This window comes from Macrotis lagotis, chromosome 3 (assembly GCF_037893015.1).
Source record: "Macrotis lagotis isolate mMagLag1 chromosome 3, bilby.v1.9.chrom.fasta, whole genome shotgun sequence".
Taxonomy (NCBI): Eukaryota; Metazoa; Chordata; class Mammalia; order Peramelemorphia; family Peramelidae; genus Macrotis; species Macrotis lagotis.
Genome location: NC_133660.1, coordinates 73,554,266 through 73,567,407, shown reverse-complemented (window position 1 = coordinate 73,567,407; position 13,142 = coordinate 73,554,266). Strand labels below are relative to the sequence as shown.

Genomic DNA, 13,142 nt, shown 5'->3' with positions numbered 1-13,142 from the left:
GGGCATAAGGGAAAAAAATCCATCCAATGCTCAGCAGAGAACAGATGAAAACCTACAAGGAAGCAAAGAGGAAAATAGAAAATATCTTGAATATAATGTATATATATATATATACACACACACACACACAAGCATATACATATGTATGTAAAAAATAAAGAAAAATGACAAGAAGATATTCAACCTTTCAGATATGATTTTCTAAACATATAACATGATTGCTTCTGTAATTATTTTTCTGTAAGTATTCAAACTGCACTAAAACTTTTGGGACAGTATATTTTGTTTGTATTCTGTAGGTATGTGTTTGTTCTGTATATATTTACTATGCACACAATTCTACCTAGTAGGATCCAAGTTCCCTGAGTTTGTTGAATCTTATTTTTTGGTAGTCTTAGAATTTAGCACAGGACTTGCTATATAGAATGTGCTTAATAAATTCTTATTTACTCATTGACTGATGCAGATATGCCACTTAAGAGTATAATGCATTCAGAATGCCAAATTGCACTTAATATCATCTTCAAAGTAGTCATACACTTAAAATTCTAAGTAGGATTCAGAGATAGTTTGCCATGGAAGTTAAAGGGGTAGAAGGTTTTCTTTTTCCTTCTTTTTTTTGGTAAGGCAATGGGTTAAGTGACTTGCCTGAGGTCACACAGCTAGGCAATTATTAAGTGTCTGAGGCAGGATTTGAACTCAGGTCCTCCTGACTCCAGGACCAATGCTCTATCCACTGGGCCACCTAGCTGCCCACTGGGTAAAAGATTTTAAGGAAAAGAAGCAAATCAATACTTTCACTTATTTAAGAGGAAGTAAAGAATATATCTGAGCATTTGAGATTAAAATTGCCATTTGAAAAGGTACTTTTGTTATGGTGAAAATGAAATCCAGTTTACAAAGGATGAGTTGGTAATAAAGAAAAGGCAATAGGTATCCGTTATATAATTAAGGAAAGTTGAAAGATAGACAAGTAAACTAAGGACATAACTTAGTTAAGGAAAGTCATGGAATATGAGAATATATTTCCATATGGAAGAGGGGGTAAGAAGACAGAAAAAAGTTGAATATGCATGAAAGAAAAGGAATAATGATATTTGGAAGAAGAATTGAGAGGAAGTAAGACGAGATAGAATCAGGAGTTTAAGGATTAGGCTTGAGGAAGAGGAAGGATATGAGTTCATCAGAGGCAAAAAGTATAGATATAGAGGTAGAGAGAGGTATGAATTTCTAAGAAATGTCTATGAAAAATGTCAGGAAACTCCCTCCCATAGGGTGGAATTGACTTTGTTAAAGTAGATGGTAATATAACAGAATAAAGGTTTCAAAGGACAATGTTGAGAGCATAAATGGAAGGGAAGCAGTTTAAAACAGTAACTGTGCCAATTGTAACAGAGACAGAGATTAATTGTAAACATATAAATAAAGCAATACAAGTCCAGATAAAGTCTCTCACGGTATTTTACAACTTTCCAATCATCACTGTTTTGTGACTTTTTCCAGGACCCTTTGAATTGGAGCAGAAAAAGGATATTGTTAAGTATTACCAAGGGGTTGTTGTTGCTATTCATTCAGTTCTGTTCAACTCTATCTGACTCTATGGACTTAGTTCATGGGAATTTCTTGGTAAAGATATTTGAATGGTTTCTCATTTCCTTCTCCAGATCATTTTACAGTTGAGGAATCTATGGCAAACAGTCAAAAAAACTAGTAAGTGCCTGAGGTCATATTTGAACTCAGATCTTTCTGACTCCAGACTATTACAGCCACTGTATCATCTTGCTGTCCAATCAAGGGAGTAGCTATCCTAAATAAGAGGAGAGTAGTAGAATGTGAAAATAGCAAAAAAAAAAAAAAAACAAAAAAAAACTCAAAAAGTTTGAGCAAAGAAGTGAGGATAACCTTAAAACAGCTACTACAAGGTTCAGAGTTGATAAGGCTGCTTGTGAAGTCAAAATAGAGATGATAGATTCAGATGTTCCTCACCCTGCTCACTTCCCATGACCCATTCTTCCACCCCACACACACAGTAATCACCTTGATCTTGATATCACCTCCAAATGTATACAACCTTTTCACTCACCCTTCTGCCTTCCTTTACAAAACTCTTTTTATCCATACAACAACCTTCAATATTTTGAACCCTGAAATTTCTTCCTGATCACCTCTCCTGCACTAACTACTCTCTCTTCTTTTCTTCATCTTGATCCCTTGTTGAACCAATTCACCTCTCCCCTGTCTTTTTCTCCTGAATCTCTAGCCCCGTTATCATATCACTGATTGTGCCTCACCAAGTCTCAGCCTTGAATCATTCTCACTATTTACTCCTTTTGCTCCTACACATGTGCTGTTAATGAAGGTGGAGAAAATCATGTGATTGCTCCATTATACCCACACTTGTTTTCAATGTCTCCTTATCTACAAGTTCATTTTATTCATTTTCTTTCATTTAGAAATGTAATTTATTTTTAATTGATTTTTTCAAGATACATGTTATAAATAAAGTTTTTAATATAATATAAATTTTAATATAAATAAATAAAGTTTTTCAACATTCATCCATATGCATATGCATATATTTAAGTTACATAATTTCCTTCCATCATCCCTTCCCACCCTCATACCCTCAGCAGCAGTCAGGTGAATATTATACATACACATTTGTATTGAATATATGTTCAGGTTAGTCATTTTAAGTATGAGGAATTAGGATTAAGGGAAAAGAAAGAAAACCAAGGCATAGGAAAGAAATACACAAGAAAAGTTTTTTAAAAAGTGAACGTAGTGTTCATCAGATTCCAAAATGTTTTTATTGATTTTTTTTTGTTTTGTTTTGTTTTTCTTTCTCTGTATGGGGCTATCATTGTCCCTAGTCGACCTCCTAGGGTTGTCCTAGCTCTCTGAACTGCTGAAAGGAGCTGCATCCATCAATGTTGATCAACTCACAATGATGCTGTTAATGTGTAGAATGTTGTCTTGGTTCTGCTTCCTTCCCTAAGCATCAGATGCTGTAATTTATTCCATGCTTCTCTAGAGTCCAACTATTTGGTTTCTCATAGAACAATAGTACTCCATAATATTCATATACCCTAACTTGTTTCAGCTCTTCCTCAATTGATGGGTCTCCCCTCAGTTCCAATTTTTTGCCACTCCATAAGGGGTTGGTATGAATATTTTGGAACATGTGGGACTTTTCATATTTTTTTATGATTTCCTCTGGATAGAGGTCTAGTATTGGAATTGCTGCGTCAAAGTTTAATTTTCTTTGGGCATAGTTCTTTATTGCTCTCTGGAATGGTTGGATCAATTTACAACTTCACCAGCAATGCATTAATGTCCCAATCTTCCTACAATCTTTCCAATATTGATCATTTTCTCTTTTTTTAACATCTTAGCCAAATTTATAAATTTAAAGCGATACTTCATAGTTTTTTTAATTTGCACTTCTCTAATCAATATTGATTCAGAAAATTTTTTCATGTGATTATATATATATGTATATATATATATATATATATATATATATATATCTTTAATTTCTTATTTGAAAGCTGTCTGTTCCTATCCATTTACCTATTGGGTAATGACTTGTAATCTTACAAATTTGATGTAATTCTCTGCATTTTTTAGAAATGAGACCTTTATCAGAATGTTGGCTGTGAAAATTGTTTCCCAGCTTTCTGTTTTCCATCAATTTTGGCAGCATTGATTTTATTAGAGCATAACCTTTTTTAAATTAATATAGTCAAAATCATTCATTTTCCAATTTATGATATATTCTATTTTTTTCTTGGTCATGGATTTCTCTTTTCCATAGATCTGACAGAAAGAATATTTCTTGGTCTATTAATGATCTATCGTGTCACATTTTATTTCTAAATCCTGTACCCATTTTGACCTTATTTTGGTTTAGGGTTTGAGATGTGAGTCTATGACTTGCTTTTACTGTCCTGTTTTCTAGCTTTCCCAACAATCTTTGTCAAATAGCAAGTTCTTATACCAGAAACTTTAGGTTTGTCTGGGTTTGTCAAATAGTGGATTACTGTGGTCATTTGCTATTATTTCTTTTGAACCTATCCTAATCAATAGGTTCCTGATCCATTACTCTACTAGGAAGTTTTGATGATTTCTGATTTATGGTATATAGATCACCTTCTTTTAAATTTCATCAATTCCTTTGATATTCTTGACCTTTTGTTGCTCCAGATGATCCTTTTGTTTCTATTTTTTTCTTAGGTCAGTAAAATAATTATTTTGGGGGGTATGTTACTGAATAAATAATTTAATTTGGGTAAAATTGTCATTTTTTATATTAGCTTGACCTAATCATGAGCAATTGACATTTTCCTCAATTGTTTTGATCTGACTTTATTTGTGTGAGAAGCGTTTTGTTCATACAGCTTCTAGGTTTGCCTTGGGAGGTAGATTCCCAAGTATTTAATGTTGTCTGCAGTTATTTTAAAGGGAATTTCTCTTTCCATCTCTTGCTCTTGGGCTTTGTTGTTCATATATAGAAATGCTGATGAATTATGTGGGTTTATTTTATATCCTATTACTTTTCTGGATTTGTTAATTGTTTCAAGTAATTTTTAGATGCTTTTCATGGGTATTCTAAGTATACCATCATACCTTCTGTAAAGAGTGAAAGCTTTGCTTCCTCAATTCCAATTCTGCTTCCTTTGATTTCTTTTTTCTTTTCTGATTGTTAAAGCCAACATTTCTAAGTATGGTGATAATAGGCATCCTTGTTTCACCATTGATATTATCAGAAATGCTCCTAGTTTAACCCCACTATTGTTCATTGTTTTAGATAGGTACCACTCACTATTTTAAGGAAAACTCCATTTATTCCCCAAATTTCTAGTGCTTTTTTTTTGGTTTGTTTTTTTAGTTTTTGTAAGGCAATGGGATTAAGTAGCTTGCCCAAGGCCACACAGCTAGGTAATCATTAAGTGTCTGAGGCTGGATTTGAACTCAGGTACTCCTGACTCCAGGGCAGGTGTTCTATCCATTGCACCACCTAGCTACCCTTCTAGTGTTTTTTTTTAATAGAAATGGATCTTGTATTTTATCAAAGACTTTTTCAACATCTGTTGATTATTTCTGTGAGTTTTGTTGTTGATATGTTTAATTAAGTTGAGTATTTTCCTAAAATTGAACCATCCCTCTCTACCTGTTATAAATCCTATCTGATCATAGTGTATTATCCTAGTAATAACTTGCTGTAATCTTTGTGCTAACATTTTATTTAAGATTTTTACATCAATGTTCATTAGGAAGATTGGTCTATAACTTTTTTGTCTGTTTTCGTTCTTCCTGGTTTAGGTAACAGAACCATATTGGTATCATAAAAGTAATTTGACAGAACTCCTATTTTTTTAAAAGTTTATGTAAAATAGGAATTAATTGTTCCTTAAATGTTTGAAGGAATTCCCTTGTAAATCCATCTGGATCTGAAGACTTTTGCTTAGGGAATTTATTGATAATTTTGTCAATTTCTTTCCTGAAATGAGGTTATTTAAGTATTTTATTTCCTCTTCTGTTCATCTGGGTAGTTTGTATTTTTGTAAATATTCATCCATTTTACTTAGGTGATCAAATTTATTTGCATACAGTTTGGCAAAATTGCTCTGAAATATCTCTTTGGTAGTTCACCCTTTTCATTTTTGATACTCATGATTTAGTTATCTTATTTCTTTTTTTAATCAGATTAACCAAATGTTTAGCAATTTTATTGTTTTTTTCATAAAACCAAATCTGATTTATTAGATCAATGATTTTCTTGCTTTCAATTTTATTAATTTCTCCCTGGATTTTCATAATTTCTAGTTTGTTATTTAATTGTGGATCTTTAATTTGTTCTTTTACTAGCCATTTTTTTAGTCGCATACCCAATTCATTGTCCTCTTTCTCTATTTTACTTGTATAAGCATTTAGGGATATAAAATTTCACCTCAAAACTGCCTTGGCAGCATCTCATAAATTATGGTTTGCTGTCTCATTGTTATCATTTTCTTGGATAAAATTCTTATTTCTATGATTTGCAATTTGATCCACTCATTATTTAAAAATTAAGTTTTAGTTTCCAATTAATTTTTGGTTCATCTTTCCATGACCTTTTATTCATATAATTGTTTTGTATCATGATCTGAAAAGTATGCATTTATTATTAATGTCTTTTTGCATTTGATTATAAGGTTTTTATGTAGAGATAAAAAGTATATTCTTTTTTATCCTTATGATGTTTTCTCCAGAGGCTAGCATTTCTAAATTTTCTAAGATTTTATTCCCCTTCTTAACTTCCTTCTTGTTTATTTTGTGGTTAGATTTATCTAGTTATTGGAGAGGGAGTTTGAGGTCCCCCATCATTACTGTTTTGCTATCTCTGTTTCTTTGTAATTTACTCATTTTTCCTTTAGGAATTTGGATGCTATACCATTAGGTGCATACATGTTTAATATAGCTTCATTGCCTATGGTGCCTTTTAAGAAGATGTCATTTTCTTCCTTATTCCATTTAATGAGATTCATTTTTTTTGCTTAATCTGAAATCAGGATTGCTACCCCTGATTTTTATACTTCAACTGAAGCATAATATACTTTGCTCCAACTTTTTACCTTTACCCTGTGTATATCTTTTTGCTTCAAATGTGTTTCTTATAAACAACATATTGTAGGATTCTAGTTTTTAATCCATTCTGCTATCCTCTTCTATTTTAGGGACAGTTCATCCCATTTATATTTACAATTAAGATTACTAATCTTGAATTTCCTTCCATGCTATCTTTTTCCATTTATATTTTTCTCTTTCCTTTTCTCTTATTACACCTCACCAAAATTTTACTGCCTTTCCCTTTTAACTTTTCTTTTAGAATTTAACTTTGTTTATTTTCACATATCTTTGCCTTCTCTTTTATCAGTCCCTTCTTCCCTTTTCTTTCCCTTTCCCTGCCCCTTCCCTGTAGAATAAGATAGAATTTTAAAATCTAAGTGGGACTGTCTAATATTCCCTCTCTGGGTCAAGTATATTTAATAGGATTAACTCAGTGCACACACCCTTCCTTCTTTCCCTAAAATATAATAGATCTTTGTGCCTCTTTACATGGTGTTTTAATCAGTCAAATACTATCAATTGTGTACCATCTATCAAAGTTTAATTTATTGATAGCTTGATAAGCTCAAAGTACTAGCAAAGTTCAATCACAGATTGATTGACTGATTCATTGATTATGTGATTAAACAGCATGAGTCATTAAGTACCCTCCCCTCTTCCATCCCATTAGAAATAAACTTTTCAAGAGTCTTGAATTAACATCAAAATACAATCTTTTTATACCCCCCTTTACAAGTATCCTCCAAGGACACACAATCATCATGAGTCAAATTGTCATCAAAGTAAAATCATTTCAGGAACAATTGTAGCCACCCATCCCCAAGCATACTCTCTCCAACCCTCCCCCCTTTAGTTCCCTAACCAGGATACTGAAATCCTTGTTTGTATTAAGTACAACCCTTCTAAGTAGGTTCTTACCCTCTTTCCTTAAAGTCACTTCTGATTTAATTAACTCTAGAGTCTCAAAATGCTCTAAGTATTGGGACACTTAAGAACTTTACAATTGATTGTTAGGTATGGAAGACACTGATTTAGGGCTGCCTAGCCTAGGATGTTCTCATGAAAGAAAATGCTAAGCTTTCCAAGAGCAAAGCAGAATTAAAGTAGGTCAAAGGACACTGAGACTCTTAAGTTTATAGTAAACACTCCTGCTTTTTGTCTTAAATATAGTGATGTCATCTTGGCCCTCTTCAATAGAAAGACAAGAACCAACTGTACCCAGATCCTCTAAATCCAATCCCCTCAATTATATTCAACCCTTCAACTATAGTAAGAGAAATGCAGTTCTTAAGAATTATAAGTGTTATATCTTCCCTTATGTGGCTGTAATACAATTTGATGGTCTTAAGTGGCATTCTGTTTCTTTGTTTCCCTTCCCCTTTTTGTTTACCTTTTAATGCATTTCTTGGACTTGTATATTTGATGATTGAATTCTCTGTTCAATTCTGGTCTTATCAAGAAATTTTGGAAATCCCTCTTTTGTTGAACATTCATCTTTTCCTCTGACAGTATATGCTGAATTTTGCAGGGCAGTACATTTCTGGGTTGTAATCTCAGGTCCTTTGCTTCTTTGAAATATGCTATTCTAAGTCTTCTGATCTTTGAGTGCTGAGGCTGATAGGTCCTGTGTGAGTCTGATTCTATTTCCTTTATATTTGAATTGTTTTCCTTTTGCTGCTTGCAATGTTCTCTCTTTTATTTGAGAGTTCTGGAATTTGACTATTACAGCCTTTGGAGTTTTTATCCTGGGGTCTCTTTCTGGAGGGGTTTTGAGGATTCTTTCAATGGTTATATTGTTACCTTATTCTAGTAGATTTTTTTATACTGGGCCCTTTTTTCTCTTTACTTAATGATGTCATTAGTTCCCGTGGATTGAATTGCTAATCTCTTTGTTGATAATTCTTAAATTTCCTTATCCTGCCCCAAATCTATGCTGAACTCCAATCTTAAATTTCCTAGTTAGACTATTGCAAAAACTTATAGGTGGGGTCTGCCTCCTCAAATCTCTCCCCACTCTATGTCATTGTTTCTTGGGCTACTAAAGTGATTTTCCTAAAGGTCAGGTTCAAACATGGCACCTCCTCCTCACTCAATAAACTCCAGCAACTCCTAATTGCTTCCTGTATCAAGTACAAAATGCTCTTTTTGTAATTCAAAATGTTTCATAATCAGCCCTGCTTCAACTTTTCTAATCTTCTTACACCTTCTTTGCTGATACATTCTCTTTGATGGATTGACATGAACATGATCCTTCATCTCTCATTTCTGGCATTTTCTCTGGATGTTCCCAATGCCTGGAATATTTTCACTCTGTTCTACCTCCCAAGCTCTCTGACTTCCTTTATGTCCTAGCTAAAATCCCTTCTGGAAAACTTCTATAACGTCTATTCATTCTATATTTAAATAACCTCTGTTATTTTCTTACTAGTTATCATATATATATATATATATATATATATATATATATATATATATAGTGTTTTTTTGTAAATAACTCTTTGCATATTTATTACCTAATAGATTTCGAGCCTCTTGAGGATAGGAACTGTTTTTTGCCTGCTTGTATATCCTCAGTGCTTAGCACAGTGACTGAAACTAAGTAGGTGTTTAATTAATGATTATTGATTTATTAATGGTTTGAAGAGGCTAAGGAACTCTTTATTATAATATGCTAAAAAAGAAAATTGAATAAAAATAAGGAAATAGAGTTAGAGGGATAGCTAGTCAATAATCATTTATTAGGTTTCTACTGTGAGTTGGCATTGTGCTAAATTCTAGGAATACAAATATATAAAAGAAAGAAAGATGGCAACTGCCTTCAAGGAGCTTGTGAGCATGCCTGAATAGGAAATGAACTTGCTGTACTGGACCTTAAAGGATGTTTTCCTCCTCCCTTCAATCAGAGGAGTCCCAAGAGAAGAGAATAATATCCTAATGAGGTTCGAGTATCATAGGAACCTATTGTCAGAGAGAAGAAATTCAGAGTTTGGCATCTAGAGGTAATACAATCTGAAGAATAAGTCAAAGAATTTTGTTCTAAATTAGAAGGAAAGCCCAAGTAGCTTTATTCCCTGATATGCATTCCAAGTAATTGAAAAAGGAAAATTAAGTTGAATATTAACAACTGGTAAATATCCTCAATTTTTCCAGATATTTTATAGTGGTGATTTTTCTTTCTTTCTTTTTTTTTTTTTGCAAGGCAATGTGGTTAAGTGGCTTGCCCAAGGCCACACAGCTAGGTAATTATTAAGTGTCTGAGGCTGGATTTGAACCCAGGTACTCCTGATTCCAGGGCCAGTACTCTATTCACTGTGCCACCTAGCTGCCCCAATGGTGATTTTTCTAAAAGTCATTTTCTCCTGCTAAAATTCTAACAACAAAAAAGACTGAATAACCAGCCATCAAAAGGTATTTATTAAGTACATGTTATGTGTCATTGTAAAGGAATAAAATGATTGTACTTGAGCTGCATCTTAAAGGAAAACCCAAAACAATTCTTATAATCTTGACTATGGTTAAACTAGTAAGGGAAATTATTGACTTGATTTAGTGATTTAATACCTTCATAGTGAAAAATTATCTGTGTTTGTAGCATTTAGTGCAGGCAGAAACTCCAGGAACCTTCATATCCATTAGCATCTCATTACAGCATAAATCTATTGACTTTGTGTTAGCCTATTGTTGCACAGTGATTAACTCTGCCACTTTCTTCTACAAATGAAAAAAATTTAATCAAGAAATTTAACAATAATAGTAGTAAATTTACTTTTCTTTTGTTTGCTTATTTTACCAGGTCTGGGACTCAACCAGTACTTTTGCTTGGACCACCTACTCAATAAATACCCTCAAAATTGTCAGAAGGAAACATCAACATTTTGGTAAATACAGTACACTTTTTAAAATTTAAAAATTTTAAAGCTAATGTTCTCTGGATGTGTTTTGAGTAAGAGTTCAAATTTTCATTAAAAGTTTCTAGTCTTGCTTAAAACTCATGTGAATGTATATCAACATTTTAACAGCACTTAATTGGTTTTTTTGTATCTTTTCCCCTTCATACTGAAATGATGCAATTCATTTAAAAATATGTCTGGAAGGAATTATGGGGGTTTTGAAAAATTAAACTGACATAGAAGTACAGACAAAATTAAGAGATTTAGCAGAAAGACCAAGATTTTCTATTTGTGTAACAGCTGCTATACCAGATGATTTGGCAGCTAATTGGAGCTGGATTTCTGTTATTCTTTAACCCAGCAACCATCACCTGTTTTAATTGAGGGTCATTGCTGATTAAGCACTCTTCTCTTTCCCCTTCCCCAACCCCCATGGCTTTTGTTAATAAATTATAGCCTGCCTAGAATTAGCACAGGCATTTACCATGTCAACCAGTTACGACAACTGTCTTTTACAATTACAGCATGATATTTTTCTCTTTTATTCTTGACTTAGAATGTTGATAATTAACACAACACTTGTCACCAAAACAACCAAAAAAAAATACAACCTAGGGCAGACATATATTTGGATCAACAGAAAACAAAACACAATCTTTCCCACAAATTTGGATGTCATGATCTGATCTGGGCTTGGGATTTCTTTGGGCTAAAGAGCTCCCAGTGTAGAACTCCCTACACTGACTCGGATCTTAATAAATTGGCTTGGGATATTGAGATATTAAGTGACTTGTGCAATGTCACACAGCAAGCAATTGTTAAACTTGAACTCCAGCCTCATTGATTTAAATCCCTCTGTTCACTACATTGAATACTTTCCTCCTTAATAGATGGTAATATGAAATTAGGAATAGTAAGCAATAATTATAGCTGGCATTATATAAGGTTTCCACAGTCTTTACATGTGTTATCTCATTCGTTCTTCACATTAAACATGAGAGGTAAGAGCTATCATAGATGTAAGATTATATCAATTGCCAAGAACATATGAAAGCAGAATTATATGGATATTACATCCTTGACTCTATCTCTTACTAATTGTGTGATCTTGTTTAATCATGAAGTTTTCTTTAGATTCAGAAGCTTATCAGCAAGGTAGAAAAGAAAAAGATTATAGAAAAGAAAAAATATACCTTCCAGGGATGTTGTGGGAATAAAATGAAAAAACTTGAGTAACTCCCTTTGTAAACTGTTAGATTTATAGTATCTGATCTATTACCTTTTATTCAGCTATCTTTCCTGGAGAGGACCCTATCATCTATTTGAGAAATCTAATGAGGTTCTTTTTTTTATTTTTTGCAAGGCCCAAGGCCACACAGCTAGGTAATTTTTAAGTATCTGAGGTCAGATTTGAACTCCAGGTACTCCTGACTCCAGGGCTGGTGTTCTATCCACTGCTCCAACTAGCTGTATCTCTAATGAGATTCTTAAGAAAGGAGGTATGAGGAGATCACAGAAGATGGAAGTGAAAAATGACAGGGTTCAACTTCTAACCCTTTCATTTTGGGCAAGTCACTTAATCTCTCCGGGACTCAGTTTCCTCATCTATAAAACATAATTCTACCCTTCTCTCAAAGTTGTGAGAAATGTGAGGAAATTCTTTGTGCAAGAAAAAATTCTTGAGAGTAGGAGCTATTAAGTATGACTCAATAGTTTCCTGTTTCCAATCATTCAAATTTTCAGTCCTTTCTCTAGAAATAGTTATTAAGTCCTTGGTTGCTGAATCTAAACAATTCATTCTCTTAGTTCAGTAAGTCACATGTTATAGGTCTGGTTTTACAGCCCATGAGAAAAGATTTAGGTCTCTACCAACTCTGTTCCTTTTGCTCCTCAGTGATTCCTTTACTTCTCACAAGCCTTCATACTATTAGGAGTGTAACTGAGAACAACTAATTGACTGTATTTCCTCCATAATAATTATTTTTTTCTTAAAACTTGGTCCTTTTATCTAGAAATATGGCATTGTAAAATAGACATTGGGCTTTTGGATTTAGTAAATATTTTTAATGGTTCCTTAGTTTTATTGTCTTAAAATACCAAGAAGAAGAAGAAAAAAAGACCTTTGACTCTAATACCTAAGCATATTTTTACTCAGTTTAGGATATTTGTAGCTATTATCAAGAGAATTTTCTTGACTATAACAAACCATTTCAAAAAAGAGAGAATTTAATAAATAAATATATGTTATGTTATTCTTTTGGTAAAGAGGATAGATTCATTGCTAAATCAAATAATCAACAACAGGTTAAAAAAGTAGAAGTATATGGTGATAATTGCCAAGTAAATTTGTTGGCTTGATTTGCTACTTAAAAAATTCTGGGTTAATTTGGGATAGGACAAAAATGGTTCTTTCATTAGCAAAATAAAAACAACTGATGTTTTTATCTGGGCCTCATAGGGTAAATGAATTATTGACTGAGATCAAGTTCTTAGCCTTGTGGATTTAGAAACTCAAGATATAAATTCATTTATGAAAATCATTCTGTGAAGGATTCAGTTACAGTGACAAAATTTGTCTAAAGTCACAGAACCATAAGTTTAGGAAAGAATTTGAACTTGTCTTCCTGCTATGAAGTGCAG

General features: G+C 32.9%; 1 protein-coding gene across 1 annotated transcript in view; it reads left to right on the top strand.

The window, feature by feature from the left end:
- Positions 1 to 13,142, top strand: part of TENM3 (teneurin transmembrane protein 3) — a 3,314,517-nt gene that overhangs the window by 2,153,649 nt on the left and 1,147,726 nt on the right. The window contains exon 9 of the mRNA XM_074231559.1: positions 10,406 to 10,490. The gene's annotated coding sequence lies outside the window, so the exon portion shown is untranslated. The remainder of the gene's footprint in view (positions 1 to 10,405; positions 10,491 to 13,142) is intronic.